Source organism: Podarcis cretensis (genome assembly GCF_951804945.1).
Source record: "Podarcis cretensis genome assembly, chromosome: 17".
Classification (NCBI taxonomy): domain Eukaryota; kingdom Metazoa; phylum Chordata; class Lepidosauria; order Squamata; family Lacertidae; genus Podarcis; species Podarcis cretensis.
In genome coordinates, this window is record NC_137187.1 from 21402120 (window position 1) to 21421150 (window position 19031).

Sequence of the window (19031 nt, forward strand, 5' to 3'; positions counted from 1 at the left end):
TGAAACTGCCGACTTAAGGATAATAAGTAGGTCTGGTTGGTTAGTTTCCAATTAAGTATTTCCCACTGGAAAACGTTCCTCTGAAATTTCTTGCTGGCAGAAATATCATTAAATGGTCTGTGAGGAAAGGTATCATCCTCCCATGCTAATGTTACATTTTATAGACCCTGAGTATCCAAAGTGCATTATGGAAGTTGAATTTGCAGAATCCCTCCCGTTGCCTCCAGTCATCTGCATGCTTGTCTCATACAGACATAAACATACAGTGGTACCTCGGGTTAAGTACTTAATTCGTTCTGGAGATCCGTTCTTAACCTGAAACTGTTCTTAACCTGAAGCACCACTTTAGCTAATGGGGCCTAATGAGGTACCACTGTATACATATGCAGGTGATGTGTTCTACACAAGGCAGAAGCCCTCACTGGTTTAAGATTGGGGTATCTCCTGTTCAAGTCTGCCCAGCAGCTGAGATAACATTCATGGGCTCTGCTGGTTGTATCCTTTTGCCTTCCTTGACTGAGATCAGGGAGAATGCTTTATTCGTGACTCTGCGTATGCTTTGAAACTCCCTTCTAAAGGAGGCAGTCTCACCCTTCACTCCTTTAGTAGCCTTCTGAAAGATAGTATATGCTTTCCTTTAAAAGGGGGGGGGAAGCTTTTAGTTTCTGGATGGTTGTTTTTATAATATTTTTAATCTGTTGGTGCATTATGATTTAGTGTTAAGTGCTGGTAACTTAGGTGTTAAGTCAGATGTTAAATTGTGGTATTATTATTTTTTATGAAGAAAGGTGGAATGGAAATGTGTTTTAAGTGCATAGTATACATTGGTTACTCCTGCCAACCTAGCAGTTCGAAAGCACAAAGTGCAAGTAGATAAATAGGTACCACTGTGGCAGGAGGGTAAACGGCGTTTCCGTGCGCTTCTCTGGTTTGCCAGAAGCAGCTTAGTCATGCTGGCCACATGACCTGGAAGCTGTACGCCGGCTCCCTAGGCCAATAAAACGAGTTGAGCGCCGCAACCCCAGAGTCGTCCGCGACTGGACCTAATGGTCAGGGGTTCCTTTACCGTTTACCTTTATACATTAGTTATATATGTTGCTTTGTGTTTGTGTATAATACTGAGCCTCTTGGGCTTGTTGATCAGAAGGTTGACGGTTTGAATCCCCGCGACAGGGTGGGCTCCTGTTGCTCTGTTCCACCTCCTGCCAACCCAGCAGTTCGAAAGCACAGCAGTGCAAGTAGATAAATAGGTACCACTGTGGCAGGAGGGTAAACGGTGTTTCCGTGCACTCTGGTTTCCGTCACGGTGTTCCGTTGCACCAGAAGAGGTGTAGTCCTGCTGGCCACATGACCCGAAAAGCTGTCTGTGGACAAATGCCGGCTCCCTCAGCCTGAAAGCAAGATAAGCGCTGCAACCCCATAGTCACCTTTGACTGGACTTAACTGTCCGGGGGTCCTTTAACACACCCACCCACACACATACACACGGGCTGCTGCTTCTGCTCCTGTTGCTCACAAACCTGCCTACCCGCCAATCCCTTCCCTTTATGCTTTGCCCCAAACTCCCTCCTTCTTGACTTGCAGCTCACCCCTCAAAACCCTCTGCACTTCACAGTTCACCAACTACCCCCTCCCCAGTCTCACTCAATGCTGTCACTGCTAGGGAAAGCAGAATGAAGGGCAGATTTTTTTCCCCATCCACTCCCCTGATGCTGTGAGAAGCAAGTGCCTATTCTGAAAGGCAGGTTTCCTTCACCTGGAATGCCATCAATGCTTTGTGTGTCCCCCTCCATTGACATCGCTTTGGGGGGATGCGAAGGGGAGAAAGACTTCTCCCTCCCCTGATTCAGTCCAGGGAAGGAAGCCTGCGGTTTTTTTAATGCAGGCTTCTTCCTTCTCACAGTGGTGACAGCAGGGGATTGTGAGAAGGCCAGCCTGGGCCACCCACTTTCTCTGCACTCCTCACTTCCTTCCCTGCTCTTCCTTTTGAATACGATCTACAAAACATGATCGCATTCCAGCCAGAGTTAAGCACCTTTGTGTCCCATTAATGTAAAGATGGGGCAAATTTAATTAGGTGCTTGAAAGACAAGGTACATCTCCCATGGACTGTAACCCTTAACCTCCTGCTCTTTGCATTGCAAAGGGAAGCAGCGGAAGCGGTCAGGAAAAGGGCATTTAAACCTTTCCAATCCACCATTTTATGCTGTTTCTCCACCCGAGTTTCCGAGCCACGTTTACTTATGCAAACACATAGAAACCTGACAGGTATAAAAGCAGTTGTGGGAGAGGACTTGTCCCAAAAAAAAGTTGTGGACAGGGGAAAAATCAAGGAATCATTTCTTGTCGATTCTGCACTGAAAATTGCCTTCTTTTTGTGTTGCTATTGTGCAAAGAAGTAGGCACCCATATTTTCTGGTATCCAGTTGCCTGCAATGTGCACAAGATTTACATCACATATACCAGAGAAAGAAGGAAACAAACTGCAAAATTTTAGCTCTATCCTAAGAAGAGATAAGTTGCCAGACATAACTTTTGATTTTTAACTTTCCCACCATTTATTTGGAAGGAAAACAGAGGGAGCTGCTTGTGCTTCGAGCCCCAAAACCCATCCCCCAATGGAGACAGAATTTAGTTTAAATGTTAATGGGCAAATTTTGGCCACAACTTTATTAAAATACACAAATGTGACTGGTATTGGTTTAGGCATTGGTATCAAACTATATCTGGCTCCTGCTCCACCCTGCAGGAAGCGTGGAAGGGTAAACAACCAGCAGGGGGAGATCCATCAATGTATATAGACTGGTGCTCACCCCTGGAGTTCCCAGGGGTCCTGGCATGGCCCTAGCCCCTCTCTGGGCTTCGGACGAGATCCAGACCCCCCGGATTCCTTTAACGGAATACCCTATTCATTGGAGGGGCAGGTGATGGCCGCACCTCCCCTCCCCACATTCCCCTAAACCAATGCCTAACCGCCAAACCTTACAAAGTTGTGACGATTGCTAAGAGGTAGGCAAAAACCAAGTGGCCACAGCCAATCTGCCACATTGGGGAAAATTCCTACCTGGCCCCCATTCCAAAACTGAAGTCCAAAGCAAGGCCAAACACGACCTAATTAATGGGTGGGTGGCAGGTGTTCGGCAGCATGAAGCAAAAGGAGGTCCCTACGTCGTGCTGCCAAATAGATACCCCCAACACTCAACCTTGCCATGCTGCTGATTGGCTAAAGGCCAGTGGCATAACTGTGGCACCACCAGCTTGGAGCAGGGCAAGCTCCACCCACAAGCTGGTTAGGGAAGTGTTTCAGGGCCGAGCACAACATAGACCCTCTGTTAGAGGTAAAGGTAAAGGTACCCCTGCCCGTACGGGCCAGTCTTGACAGACTCTGGGGTTGTGCGCCCATCTCACTCAAGAGGCCGGGGGCCAGCGCTGTCCGGAGACACTTCCGGGTCACGTGGCCAGCGTGACATCGCTGCTCTGGCGAGCCAGAGCCGCACACGGAAACGCCGTTTACCTTCCCGCTAGTAAGCGGTCCCTATTTATCTACTTGCACCCGGGGGTGCTTTCGAAATGCTAGGTTGGCAGGCGCTGGGACCGAGCAGCGGGAGCGCACCCCGCCGCGGGGATTCGAACCGCCGACCTTTCGATCGGCAAGCCCTAGGCGCTGAGGCTTTTACCCACAGCGCCACCCGCGTCCCTTAGACCCTCTGTTAGGAGGATCCAAATTCCCACCATAGGAAAAAGGGGTAGTGATGGAATACCTGCCTACTTAAATGAAATCAGATAGCCTTAATATGTAAACGGTTAAGAATACATTCAAGGCCTAACCCCCAAGGTTTTCATGCTTAGTCCATTGCCTGAGTTCCCATTGCCTGTGTTGCAAAGGTAAGGTCAAGAGGAAGCTCCTACTCAGCTGTACTTAAGCAGAAGTAGACTCCTTTTTACAATCAGGCATCATGATAAAGCAAAACCCATGAAGAGCATTCCTCTTGTTTTCAACCTCCTCTGCACAGTACTGGAACAGTTGGGAGCTGAGGTATGTGTGTCATAAGGTTGAGGACCCTGGGGGCAAGGCTTACCTGCAGGGCCGTCTTTACCTGGGGGTGCAAGGGGTGAGCCAAATGTATACCTACAGTATACCGGTTCCTCTTGATTGGCAGCAGTGAAAAGCAATAGAGTGGAAGTCCCTGCCCTCCGTTGCTCTGTTACTCGTAGCTTCTAATATTCCCAATGAGTCAGGAAACAAAAGCAGTTTCCCCCCCCCCCCGCTGTGTTGTTGTTACAGGTGAGCGATTCTCCCTCCCAAAAAAGCTCAACAATTTTGAGTCCCCCCCAAAAAAAAGGTCAACAATAAAAGTTGATTTGCAGTCGGCTAAACTTTTGGGGGCGCAAGGCAGATCTTTGCACCCCGGCGGTGCATATGCTAAAGACCTGTCTACACCCTGAATCATTTGTCAGTTCAGGTGAACTCCTAAGCACACCTACTTGTGAGTACACATCTTCCTTTTTTAGGCCAAAGCATCTGGAGAAGACACGTATCCAAAGCAGAGACTGGTAACAGGCAGGCCACTGTGTTCTTGGCAATAATAATAATAATAATAATAATAATAATAATAATAATTTATTATTTATTATTTATACCCTGCCCATCTGGCTGGGCCTCCCCAGCCACTCTGGGCGGCTTCCATAAAAACCAAAAATACAGTAAAATATCACAGATTAAAAACTTCCCTGAACAGGGCTGCCTTAAGATGTCTTCTGAGTGTCAGGTAGTTGTTTATCGCTTTGACATCTGCTGGAAGGGCGTTCCACAGGGCAGCCGCCACTACCGAGAAGGCCCTCTGCCTGGTTCCCTGTAGCTTTGCTTCTCACAATGAGGGAACCGCCAGAAGGCCCTCAGCGCTGGACCTCAGCGTCCGGGCAGAACGATGGGGGTGGAGACGCTCCTTCAGGTATACTGGACCGAGGCCATTTAGGGCTTTAAAGGTCAGCACCAACACTTTGAATTGTGCTCGGAAACGTACTGGGAGCCAATGTAGGTCTTTCAAGACTGGTGTTATATGGTCTCGGCGGCCGCCCCCAGTCACCAGTCTAGCTGCCGCATTCTGGATTAGTTGTAGTTTCCGAGTCACCTTCAAAGGTAGCCCCACGTAGAGTGCATTGCAGTAGTCTAAGCAGGAGATAACCAGAGCATGCACCACTCTGGCGAGACAGTCCGCAGGCAGATAGGGTCTCAGCCTACGTACCAGATGGAGCTGGTAAACAGCTGTCCTGGACACAGATTTGACCTGTGCCTCCATGGACAGCTGTGAGTCCAAAATGACTCCCAGGCTGCGCACCTGGTCCTTCAGGGGCACAGTTACCCTATTCAGGACCAGGGAATCCTCCACACCTGCCCGCCTCCTGTCCCCCCAAAACAGTACTTCTGTCTTGTCAGCATTCAATCTCAATCTGTTAGCCGCCATCCATCCTCCAACCACCTCCAGACACTCACACAGGACCTTCACCGCCTTCACTGGTTCTGATTTAAAAGAGAGGTAGAGCTGGGTATCATCCGCATACTGATGAACACCCAGCCCAAACCTCCTGATAATCTCTCCCAGCGGCTGCATGTAAATGTTGAAAAGCATGGGGGAGAGGACAGAACCCTGAGGCACCCCACAAGTGAGAGCCCAGGGGTCTGAACACTCATCCCCCACCACCACTTTCTGAACACGGCCCAGGAGGAAGGAGCGGAACCACTGTATGACAGTGCCCCCAGCTCCCAGCCCCTCAAGATGGTCCAGAAGGATGTTATGGTTGATGGTATCAAATGCCACTGAGAGATCCAGCAGAACTAGGAAACAGCTCTCACCTTTGTCCCTAGCCCGCCGGAGATCATCAACCAGTGCGATCAAGGCAGTTTCAGTCCCATGATGAGGCCTGAATCCCGACTGGAAGGGATCCAAATGGTCCGCTTCTTCCAGGCGTGCCTGGAGTTGTTCGGCAACCGCTCGCTCAATCACCTTGCCCAAGAATTGAAGATTTGAGACTGGGCGATAGTTGGCCATCGTGGCCGCATCTAAAGATGGTTTTTTAAGAAGCGATTTAATAACCGCCTCTTTCAGCGGGTCTGGGAAGGCTCCCTCACGGAGGGAAGCATTCACCACCCCACGAAGCCCATCGCCCAGTCCTTCCCGGCTAGCTTTTATAAGCCAGGATGGGCAAGGATCAAGGAGACAAGTGGTTGGTTTCACTCGTCCAAGCAGCCTGTCCACATCCTCGGTAACAGATTGGAATTGATCCCACACAACTTGACTAGACAGAACTCTAGCACTCTCCCGCCCCGGCCCTGCTCCCACGGTGGAGTCTACTTCTTCCCGAATCTGAGCGATTTTATCTGCAAAAAACTTTGCAAAATCATTGCAGGAGAACATGTGGCCCATACTGGGCCCCGATGTTGCAAGTGGTTCCGCTAAATTGTGAACCACCTGAAAAAGTCTCCTGTTGCTGTTTTCTGCAGATGCAATAGAGGCGGTGAAGAAATTCTTCTTCGCCGTCGCTATCGCCACTTGGTAGGCTCGACGTTGAGCTCTAACCTGTGTCCGGTCAGATTCGGGATGAGTTATCCGCCACCGGCGCTCTAGCCGTCTCAACGATTGTTTCATTACCCTCAGATCCGTGGAAAACCACGGGGCTGTCCGGGCTCCATGCAATCGGAGAGGGTGCTTCGGAGCCAAACAGTCAATAGCCCTGGTTTACTCCACATTCCAGCCATCAACATGGGATAAAGCATCCCCTACCACTCTCTGGAAACCATTTGATTCCATTAAGTGGCGGGGGCAGACCATCTGAATTGGTCCCACCTCCCTGCAGAGGGGATGGGTCGCAGAGAAGTCCAGTTGCACCAGGAAGTGATCTGACCATGGCACTTCTTTTGTTTCACTTTTACTTAGTGTCAGATCACCAACATCCATAGAGGTAAACACCAGGTCCAAGGCATGTCCGCGGCTATGGGTTGGGCCAGATTTATTCAGGGACAGCCCCATGGAGGCCATGCTTTCCACGAAGTCCCGAGCGGCCCCTTGTAAGGTCGTGTCAGCATGGATGTTAAAATCCCCTAGGACAACCAAGCTAGGTGTCTCCAGGAGAACATCCGCCACAACCTGAAGCAGCTCGGGCAGGGAATCCTTGGTGCAGCGGGGAGGTTGGTACACCAAAAGGAATCCTGTACTGCCCCTATTGCCCAACTTCCAGAACATGCACTCGGAAAACTAGGTCTTCCCAATAGGACGCCTGGTGCAAACTAATGACTTCCTAAAAATCACTGCAAACCCCCCTCCCCGCCCACATGACCTGGGTTGCTGTGCGTAAGAGAAACCTGGTGGACAAGCAGCGGCAAGGACAGGCCCATCTGCTTCATCCAACCAAGTCTCTCTTACACATGCCAGGTCAAGTCCTCCATCCATGATCAAGTCATGGATGGCAGTGGTCTTATGAATCATTGACCTGGCATTGCATAGCAGCACCTTCAGGTCATGTGGGTATCCCTTGCTGATTCTAGTATCCATCCGGTCAGGACCAGATCCGGAGGCAGGAATAGTCCTCAGACAACGACTAAACCTGCCCCCTCTGTAATAACATGGTCTAGTCTTAGCGTAACTCCTCCTCCTACCCGTGATCACTGAGATCGGTTGTCTTAGTGCATCCCCCCCTGTGGAACATGCCCCAGCCATTTTGTGGGCTGGGGCCCACTCCCCGGCAGCCCTGACCCCTCTCCCTAAGAACAAAATAACACCTTAAACAAACAAACAAAACCCATAAAACAATACAAACAAAAAAATGTAAAATTTACAAAAACATCAAAATAATAAAAAAAATTCCCCAAGCCCAACCAAACATCCATCCCATCCCCACCTCCCACATACAAAAAATCCAAAAGAATTTTTTAAAAAACATTTTAAAAACACTCTGTGCTCCTCCAGCAGTAACAGCAACTGTCCTAGTGAGGCCTGTCAGGCCCCGCCCTGGGCCAGGTGGTAAGTGGCAAGAGCAGGGCCCTCAGGCACTCAGTCAGGGGAGTCCTCCTGGGCAGCAGGCAGCAAGCAGTCCTTGTGAGGCTTCAGGCCCCGCCCAAGGCCAGGTGGTAAGTGGCAAGAGCAGGGCCCTCAGGCACTCAGTCAGGGGAGTCTTTCCGGGCAGCAGGCAGCAAGCAGTCCTTGTGAGGCTTCAGGCCCCGCCCAAGGCCAGGTGGTAAGTGGCAAGAGCAGGGCCCTCAGGCACTCACTCAAGGGAGTCCTCCTGGGCAGCGGGCAGCAAGCAGTCCTTGTGAGGCTTCAGGCCCCGTCCAAGGCCAGGTGGTAAGTGGCAAGAGCAGGGCCCTCAGGCACTCAGTCAGGGGAGTCTTTCCGGGCAGCAGGCAGCAAGCAGTCCTTGTGAGGCTTCAGGCCCCGCCCAAGGCCAGGTGGTAAGTGGCAAGAGCAGGGCCCTCAGGCACTCACTCAAGGGAGTCCTCCTGGGCAGCAGGCAGCAAGCAGTCCTTGTGAGGCTTCAGGCCCCGCCCAAGGCCAGGTGGTAAGTGGCAAGAGCAGGGCCCTCAGGCACTCACTCAGGGGAGTCCTCCCGGGCAGCAGGCAGCAAGCAGCAAGCAGCAAGCAGTCCTTGTGAGGCTTCCTAACCCACTCTCAATGATCCCCTCCTGAAGGTTGTTCAATATTAAACCAAAACTTCAAAAGAACGCTTGCAAATTTTCAACACTTTTTGTTTGTTTGTTTTTAAAGGAACTGAATGACAGTGAATTACAGAGGAATGGGTGGTCTACGAGAAAGTGACAGTAATGATTAGGCATCTTATTTCTCCTTCTTTTTATTTTATTTTTTTTATTACAAGACATTTCACATAAAACAACATGAACAAACAAAAAACAATACCTTAGTGAGAACTAAACAATAACTAACAACACTTCTACTAACATCACACACATTTTGGACTTCCGATTCACCTCATTGCGTGTCGAGGTCCCCAAGCCACCCCCCAAATAACTCACAACGCACACTTAATTTTTGTTTAAGGTTTTTGGCATAATTTTGGCCACAACTTTATTTAAATACAAAACCATGAGTGGTTATTTAGGCATTGGTTAAGACTATCTGTCCCCCCGCCTGGGGACAGAACTGACTTCCGGGCACCACCGAAAGACAGTGCGGGGGAAAGCAAGTCGGGGAGAAATGGAGCTGAGTCACAGACCCTCAATTCTCACCCGCCTGCTCCCCGAAGGCTTGCCGGCCCTAGTCCCATTCCAGGGATTGGACGAAAAGATGGCAAGCCCAGGATTCCTTTAACGAAATTCCCTTTCCGCAGCAACCATGGAGGGGCAGGCCCAGCCTATCCTAACCCCTCCTCCACCAATTTATAACCAATGCCTAACCGCCAATCAAGCCCTTTACGCTGGCCAACCACTCACAATCCCAACCCAACCTTCAACCTTGCAGTTACCGCAGCCAACCAAACATCATTCCCCAGTACAGAGAGATGTACTCCATCATTGCAGTAAAGGGCCAGAGCCTTGAAGGTAATATCCAGGCAGGAAATAACCAATCCACCCAAATCCGCCACCTTCTTACACACTGCGGAATTAATGCGCTTCCTGGCCCTTTCAGCAGCCTCAGGTCGAGAAATGCCGTGCCAATTGCGCCTTTGCAGCAATTGTGACCAAAATATTTTAACTGTGGGTATTAAGGTCACCAATTCCCCCAAGTCTCCCTGAATCGTGGAGCACAAAGTAAAGCAATCATAAGTTGCCACATCGTTCTCCCCCAGCTGAACCACAATTGCCATGGGGGGGCCATCCGAAAGCACCCTCTGCTTAATTAGCGGGATGAATTTGCTCCACTGCATTCTGCGCCTGGACATCCACAACACCTGCACATGCTGCGGGAGGCCAAGACCCAGTCCCCTTCCAGACTGCCTAGTTCTGATGCCAGCCCAGTAAACGATGCTGTGCCCCACAATCCAGATGCGGACTGGAGCTAGAAACATGGGCAGGAAGGCCGAGATGGCGCCCCCAGTCCAGACTCGTCAGGGTGCTTGCCAGCTCAGTACATGATGCTGTGGCCGACAATCCAAATGCGCACAGCTGCTCCTATGAAAAAAGGAATAACAGACAGGCATCAGCACAGGCATCATTGGCGATGCTTCCTGACATAACCTTTGTCAGCATCAGACTTCCAATGACCCGTATTCACAATCCTGTCTACTAACAGGCCCCAGTGCGCAGCCTTTGCAGCAGCACCTATTTGGAAGGAATGAGGCATGTTCAGCGGTAGGCAAACCACAGGCTGCAATAACTGGCGCACAACGTGAGCAATTAGATGCCTGTCGAACCGGAACCCATTTCTGTGCACTAGGATCGAGCCAGCCCCCAGGGGAACGAAAAGCCAAATATTTCTGGTATCCAATAACAGGGCAAGGGCCCACCTCACCTGTGACTGGAAGCCTGATGGTGGCAACCCTGCTCACTAGGTCTGACTTAGAGCTCCAGACACTTATGACAAGCTCCAAAGCAGATAAGGAAAAGCCTCCAAACTCTCAGCCCCGTGCTGGCTCCAACACAATTTCCCCAACCCTCAGTACACCAAAATTACAATGGAATACTGAAATAAGTCTCGTCTTGATCTTGAACCAGCCGACAAGTCTTAACTTGTTGCGGATACTGCATAGGTCAGATTGACCGGCTTCCTGCCTGCTGTCCTGTGAAGGTTGGAGCCTATTCCAACCTTCCGAGACCCTGCGCACAACACACTTTTAGAAGGGTCTCTGAAAAATTAAAGCTTTACTCTAGCAGACATTGCAGCAGACTGAATTCTGTTTTAAGACTGCATCCGATCTGCAGCAGGTGGGCGAATTACTGCAGGTCCTGCTCAGAGGATGGGGGCAGGTTCCTCTGAATGGCTGAGGACTGCCAGCTAAATTTTAAGAAATCAGTCCAGGCCTTCTCATAAGACCTGAAAGCGGATGGGGAAACGTAAGCTACTACTCCTCATAATTATTAATTGTTGCCAAGTGCCACAGGAGCTCCAGAAAATCCAGCTATAGCTGGGCGTCCAGAGCCCAGGATCTGAAGCTCTCCAACTGAAAAAACGGGATAGAGCGACAGCAAAAACATTAGATGATCCCGAAATAAAGCGAGCAGAAACGCAATATTAAACCTTAAGCAGTGCGAAGACTCTGCCAGAGCATGAGGACCGTTTTGCTAGGACTCTCACACTGCCTGGTTATCAGACCAAGACAGACCCGACGGTCCTTAAACTCCTCAGTCCAGATGTGCGCTAACACTACAATGGGGAAAACTCGAGAAAAGTTAGGTTACATGTGATTGCCTTGCCCTGCCAGGCTCAAGGCCACTGTACATGATGATGGAGGGACCCCAAGACCACCTGGCCAAGCAGGAATGGAAGGGGCAGCCTGGAGCAACCACCCTGCATGCAAAATTTAACTGACCTAGGAATGATAGGATCTGACAAAGCAACACTTGCTTCACAGGAAGTATTACAAGAATAACATCCTTCAAGGCAAACAGCTTTTCCACAGGCAAGCAGATGTTTGAGCAACGGTATCCAGCTAGCCCCCAAATACGTTAAAAGGGGCAGTAGGACCCACTGTCCTCCACTGCCAACAGAACACCCAGCTCCTCAGGGAATAAAGGGGCCTCTAGTAAGCTAAGCAGAGGCTGGTGTCACATGAACTAGCCAGTAAAATAATCCACATAACGATACCCCCAGTTAAATGAGTCTTGACTCGCAATGTTCAATCCAGAAAGGCGCTAAAGGACTCAAGTGCTGCACAGCCTATTGAGCAACCCACTGGCATCGCCTTATCAATATAAGGACCATCCAATTAAAGCCTAACTACTTAAAATCTTGAGGGTGAACCAGCAGTAGCCTAACAGCCGATTCAATATCGCATAATGCCAACAAGGCACCTCCTCCAATTTGTTGGTAAGCTCAACTGCCTGATCCAAAGATGCATATTTCACGGAACAATTCCGGAGGGATAGTGTCATTCACTGAGGTGCCTTTGGGATGCGATAAATATGGATCAGATGGAATTATATGGGGCTTTCTTAGGGACGATCCCCAATGGGGATAAATGAAAATCGGGACTAGAAGGAGAATCAAGGGGATCCCACCATACGTCCCAATGCAAGCTGCTTCCTAACCTTCTTTCTGGCTACCACAGGTAGCTCTCTAACTGGCTTTTGAGTTGCTGTATTCTGAGCCACTGGCTGAAAAGCCAGAGGAATCCCAAACCTTGGGAAAAACCCTTCCCACAAGCACAAAGCTACTGACCCATCTAGATAACCTTTTAGCCAGACTTTCAAGGGCGATATTTTTATGGAAATATGGGCAAGAGGTATTGAGTTATTGCTTGCCAGCCCCCGCTTGGGCAGGATGCCCTGCCTTGTGTTGCCACCATGAAGTGTAAATTTACAGGGCCAACACTGGCCAGAAACCCTAAAGAAGTCCCAACAAAGCTGCCACAGGGCCAGCTTCCTGCATACCAGCTTCAGGTTCTATTGCTCAAGGAATTTCCATTTGAAATGTGGAGCTGCACAAGTGGTCCACATGTCCCCGTCCCTGCGATCCTAGCGAGCTGAGGGGATGATGGCAGCCCTGCGTCTAACATTCCCATCATAGTGAATTACCACTTATAGAATAGTGGGGTTGGAAGGGACTCCGAGGATCATCTAGTCCACTCTCCCACAATATAATAATAATAATAATAATAATAATAATAATAATAATAATAATAATAATCTATTTGTACCCCGCCCATCTGGCTGGGCTTCCCCAGCCACTCTGGGCAGCTTCCAACAAAATATTAAAATACAGTAGTGCATCAGACAGTAAAAGCTTCCCTAAACAGGGCTGCCTTAGATGTCTTCTAAAAGTCTGGTAGTAGACATCTGGTGGGAGGGTGTACCACAGGGCAGGTGTCACTTCCGAGAAGGCCCTCCACCTGGTTCCCTGTAACTTGGCTTCTCACAGTGAGGGAACCACCAGAAGGCCCTCGGCGCTGCACCTCAGTGTCCGGGTAGAGTGATGAGGGAGCATGCAGCTGTCCCATACAGGGACCAATCCTGCAACCTAGGCTTTACCGGCACCATACACTGACCAGCTGAGCTATCCAGGATGATCCCTAAAGACCTGGAACAGCCTCACCCTGACCCCTGGAGAGGTCCAAGGTGATGTCTGAATCATCATCAGAGCCCAGGGATGATGTACCTGCAAGGAGGTGTAAGCATCATCCCTGCTCCGCTTTTTCCTGCCTCTGAAGACGCTTCCTTCTGGAAGCAGGCACCTGGGGCATCAACAAGTCATCCTCTGCAGGAGAGGCAAGCTCTGGAGGCATCTGCAAAGGCCCTGTCATAGTCTGCAAAAAGAAAAAACCTAAACAATGTGAGGAACAGGTGAAACCAATGCCTTGTGCACCACATGGGGACACTATTCAGGCCAGAAACACTGCCAGAGGCCATCAAATTCTAGGGCCAAGCGGGCCAAACCCTAGGATCACCTGCTAGGCCAGACATAAATGTTTCCAATGAGATAAAAAACTCGAGGCAGCCCACTGCCTGTCCAGTTACCCCTGCTTGCCCTTTAGAGGGAAGCACCTCCTCAAGAAACCCAAAGTTCTTTTTGGGAGAAATATCACAAATGGGCCAAACTACCCAGCAACAAATTAGTCCAAAAGGAGCAGCTTGTTTTGCATTGTTATAACAATGGCTAAGTGGGGGATATGAACCCTGTCTCCCAGGTCCTAGTCCTGTACTCTAGCCACTAAGCCACAATGGCTCATCTGTAAAATGGCAGTTGCCACTATAAGGGAAAAACAAACTTGAAGAAAATAAACTTGTTCAGAAACAACATAGTTAAAGAGCATACAAAGAGTGCTCACTGGAGGCACAGAGAGCCTCTGGCTCCACTCTGTCTGCCTAAGATATACATTAGCAACAAGTGAGCCTGCAAACAAACAGATACATTCTTAATAGAGAGAATGAGTCACATATCACAGAAACTTAACAATTTACTGTACTGCTAACTGTAGCAGGCTTAGGCTTGAATGATATGTGCAGGCTGTGCAGGCCTCCCTGCTTCTGCTCTCTGCCTTTTTTGTCTCATTGCAATATTAAAGGAACTCAAAATAGTGCTCCCGCCCAAGTCTAGATTAAAATTTGGCCAACAGCACTGCACGCACCCAAAATAAAGCCAACCTATGGGGATACTATAAATGAAAGTGATTCCAGGTAAGCTGGGAAGAGCCCTGACTAGCCCCACAATTAAACAGGTGAAAATGGGGAAAACCTTTTTGCAAAAGAAAGCCCCTAATGGGGGCTCTCTCCCTACTGGGAAAGGCAAGCCCAGGAGGATTATGCACAGGCAGCGCTCACAGGTACAGGGAGAATCTTCCCAAAGGGCAGGGTAAGGGGTGGGGTGGGAAATCAAACAGGAAAGGGGGGGGGAATTAAATTAATTAAGGGACTAGAGAAGATTAAAAAGAAGGGGAAAATAAAGAAATGTAACCAGACAATGAGACAATGAGAAGATCGCTCCACTGTCCTCCAGACGGTCCAAGTGCTCCAGGTGATCCGTTGCACGCAGCAAAGAGAAAGCTCCAGACTGCGTGCAGAGTATTTAAACATTTTACCCCTCCCACCAAAATTGCAACATAACTTTTACCCCAGCAACCCAGTGAACCAATCACTGCCCCAGGCCATCTTTAGAGACCCTGCCTGGTAACAGAGGGGTGGCTCAGCAGACCCCACCGCAACACATGCTCTCCATGAAGGAGAACACGCTTTGTGCTTTCTACATATTCTTAACCTATATCTGTTACATATCGATTTTTTGATTTTCATTTTTTTTTTCATTTATAGTTTCACTTAATAATCAAGATTCAATCTAAACCTGTCAGGAGATTTACATTTTCACAGTATTGTTTTAGATACCTACTCTTTAAATATTACCCATTCTTTACACACTTTCTGATCTGAGCTTCCTCTTATCCTCCCAGTCATTTTTGCAAGTTCCAATTATTTTTCACCTGCCAGACAAGTTTCACATTTCTCAGTCTTACTTTTAAACCTTCCATTCTTTCCTTCTACTGACCGTAGTGCTTACTATTCTTGATTGCTAAAGTTAGTTAAGAAAATGGTAGCTTAAAAGCAAAAGGGTAGCATTGCTGCAAAGCAGTATTTCTGTATTTATTTATTGGGGGAACTGAATCCCTGCATTTCTCTATTGAGCATTTGTAAGATTAATAAATGCTGCTAAAACTGTAGCTAGCAACAGTGCTTCCCTGCTGGGCTGATGTAGTCAAGGAGTCTGGTATATAGGGATGACTGAATGGCTTACAATATTTCTGAGAAATGACCCTAGTTCTATTTTTTTTTTACATTTTATTGCACTTAAGAACTTCAGAAGAGAGAGCAGAGTGTGTTGTGACTGATTACAAAGGCATCTCAGTTTGAAACACATGAGACCTGTTGCTCTGTGTGTTGTAGTGGCAAATTCATTTTGGGGAACGAATGAGGTTTTCCAGCAGAGCGTTTTGAGGATTGCCACTGAAGGACGATTAGATAATAGCACAATGAGTATAGATTGTCATTTCCCTTTTGCTTGTAATTAAACATTCCCCTGGGTTCTCTTCTTTCAGTGCAAAACAATAATCTGATGAGAGGGCAATATAATACGATACTAGATTTTTGCTGTTAGATGGAAACGTACAAAGGTGGCTCTGCAGATTCACATATTCCAATATTATCTTTCATTAGTTTAAATAAAATCAAAAAGATATTCAAACTCAGAAGACTCCCTAAGACAATTCATCATTGTTCCTGGTTCTTCCTAATTTTTTTGGATGGAACAGTTGCCATTGTTGAAGCTTTTTCAAAGGTTAAGCCATTTTGTGAAGTTTTGGTCAAAATTGGCTTTTGACCAAAGGTGACTGTTGTGTTTATAATGAGAACTGTTGTCTGCACAAGCTCTCCTTTCCTCTTCTGTTTCAATACAAAAACCTGATAAGTGATAAAGATGGATTTCCTTGTACATTCCTAAATAGCTCTATCACCGCAAGGGGGATATAGGATTGTAACATATACAGTCGATTCCTGTCTTACTTTCTGTGGAAGTTTCGCCTTTGAAAAAAGTTCATAAAGCTAATAAGTTTCTTCATTCTAATAATATTATTAGAGGAGTTCTAATCCCTTTGTTCCCACAGAGAATTAATTGTCAGGCTTTTTTTTGTTTTTAACTCTGGAATGGAGTTTCTGTGCCATCTGTTCATAATTCACCACTGGCTCATTTCATACATGCTATCACATTCAGGATTGTGTGTGCTTCTTGAAGCTACCGTTGTAATGGAAATGAAGAAGTCTGTGGTATGTCCTGAAGATGTCTGATTTGGCCACGTGCCTTGGGATTCCTCTGACATGCTCTATGTGGGGCTGCAGCGGAAAAGTTCTCAGAAACGTCAACTGGCCCAGGGAGCTGCAGCCAGACTGCTGGATGGAGCTTATAGGGAACAGTTCCACTCACTACTGGTCTGTTTCCAGGCACAATTCAAAGTGCTGGTTATGACTTCTAGTGCCTTTTACAGCTTAGGCCCAGGATATTTGAAAGGGAGTTTTGAATTCTATGAGCAGCCACCAAGAAGGCCCTCTCCAATGTCCCCACCAAACACTCCAGGGAGGGTGATGGGGCTGAAAGAAGGGCTACTCCAAAAGATCCCAAAGCCTGGGCTTGTTTGTATGGGAGAATATGGTCCTTCTAGAGACGCTAGACTCTTTTAAAAGGCATAGGATGTCAAACAGATCAACCAAAGGCCTGGTTAAAAAGGAACATATTGCCTGGCACCTAAAGGCATGTAATGAAGGTGCCAAGCAAACTTCCCTGGGGAGAGCATTCCACAGACTGGGAGCCACTGCAGAGAAGGCCCGGTTTTCTATAGCATTTCATTCCCTCAATTGCTTCCTTGAAGAAGCAGAAATGAGTCTTGTCCTCTCTAGTCCATTCTTATTCATACTAATCTTAAGGGTTAATTGTAGTCTCGCTGCAAAACCCCACAGACAGAAGCACTTTTCACCAGGAGGTGTGTTCCCTTTGAAATGTAAACAATAAAGTTTGATCGCTGCTGCACTTTGAAACACTGATTTTTCTTCTTCTGACTGCTGGGATAACAGGGCATGAAATGGGTGATTTAGTGACTCCTTTACAGTGCTATCTAGAAATGCTCAAGTTTGTATAGACTCTTGCTGCAGACAGATATAATGATGAGCTATGGTTTATCATGTTAGGAAGGAGCCATGGTGATGCAGCTCTTGGAAATGTCCGTGCTTCCGTGAACCAGTGGACCATAATTATTTTCATGGCTATAATCTTCTGATTTAGTGTTGGAGCATGGACACATTTAGCATATTTGTCCCGAAACAGGATTTATCTCTGGCCATGCACATAACTCATGCATTCTGTTTTGGGTCCTGGATAATGCTTGACATGGTCATTTCTGGTAAAAGCTTTTAGTTCATTAGAATGGAAGGAAAGCTTGTGCCGTTGTGTACACATTTCTCCGCTGACAGTGTGAAAAAACTGGAATTGGATAGTAGCGCAAGCTTCACACACACCCTCCCTGTCCCACACATGCACAAGGCAGCTGCAATAGTGCTTTTATTTTTCAATTAGGTATAATGTGTAAATATTCTGGTGTATGCTTGTCACTTTCTGGATGAATTGTTCCCCAGCTTAGCACTAACCATATAATATTCTGGAAAAGTTGTCCTTTGATAATACTAAATGTGCACTGTTTGGAAGAGAGTCAAACAGATATTACTTTGCCAGTTCTTCTTTGGACTGTGAAACATTGTGGCACTGCAAAACATTGTGGCACCAGGTGCTGGTTTTGACCTTTAAAGCCCTTTGTGGCTTAGGGCCCTCGTATTTATGGGACCGCCCCTCCTGGTATGCCCCGCAGAGGACCTTAAGGTCCATGAATAACCATAGTTTAGAGGTCCCAGGTCCTAAGGAAGTCAGACTATCCTCCACCAGGTCCAGGGCCTTTTCAGTGATGGCCAGGAGGAAAAGGCCTTCAGAACTCACAGCCAAGCGATGTCCCTCTATTGGGACTTTAATAGGCGTGGTGTTTAGGTATGCTAGAAAGCAGGCACGTCCAATTCACAAGAGAATGTGATCTACTCCCAGTATATAAACAAATTGGCAGTGATCTACCCATTGTCATTGGAGGGAGGAGGAGCATGCAGTTTTTTTGGGGGGGGGGGTCATAAACTTGTTGAGCTTTTTTGGGAGGGATTTTCTAGAGTTGTTGAGCTTTTTTAGGGGGGGAATGTAAAAAATCGCTCACCCGAGAGTACAGCGCTGGCAATCGCACACAGCTCTAAAGCCGGAAGCGGGGGCGGTTACATTACTTGCCAGATCTACCAGGATCACCCCAGCAATCTACTTGTAGATTGCAGTCGACCGGTTGGACATGTCTACTGTAGAACAACTCTACAGAAACAAAATGAATCTACAATAAAGATATGCACATGGATGGTGCTCCCTTATTCATTTTTACATCTACCTCTTTAGTCATCTTACACCCATATCAGTTTCATGCCACCAAGTGCCTCTTGCAGTTTTCTGCTCATCGAGTGACATTTTGTGTGTTGTAATTTCATCCCCCCTCTTTTTTTTAAAAAAAATGTTTTTATTAAATATTTTCTTGTTTTACAGAAGTAAGTGTAATGTCTCTCATATTTTTTCCATGTAATATTTTTACAAATCCGTTTCATTGGTTGAGACATTAGGGGGAGGAAGAAAAAAAAAGAAGGGGTGGAGGGAGGGAAGATGGGTGGGGGTGGGGTCAGGTGGCGATGTTTCTGTTATGCTTAATGTATGTAGGGTTTGGTGTCAACGTTGCTGTGCTGTTGGCCTAGGGTGTGGTTGTTTGTCTTTTATTCAACTGTGTGGTGGAATTCAACATAGTGCTAAGGAGATCTTTGT

General features: G+C 47.7%; 1 protein-coding gene and 1 long non-coding RNA gene across 27 annotated transcripts in view; one reads left to right on the top strand and one right to left on the bottom strand.

The window, feature by feature from the left end:
- PTPRD (protein tyrosine phosphatase receptor type D) overlaps window positions 1–19031 on the top strand; it is a 1166566-nt gene that overhangs the window by 853436 nt on the left and 294099 nt on the right. The gene's annotated exons all lie outside the window — the stretch shown is intronic.
- The window catches only part of LOC307206655, a 386119-nt gene continuing 370434 nt past the window's right edge, over window positions 3347–19031 (bottom strand). The window contains exon 2 of the long non-coding RNA XR_013834462.1: window positions 3347–3697. This is a non-coding gene — a long non-coding RNA (uncharacterized lncRNA). The remainder of the gene's footprint in view (window positions 3698–19031) is intronic.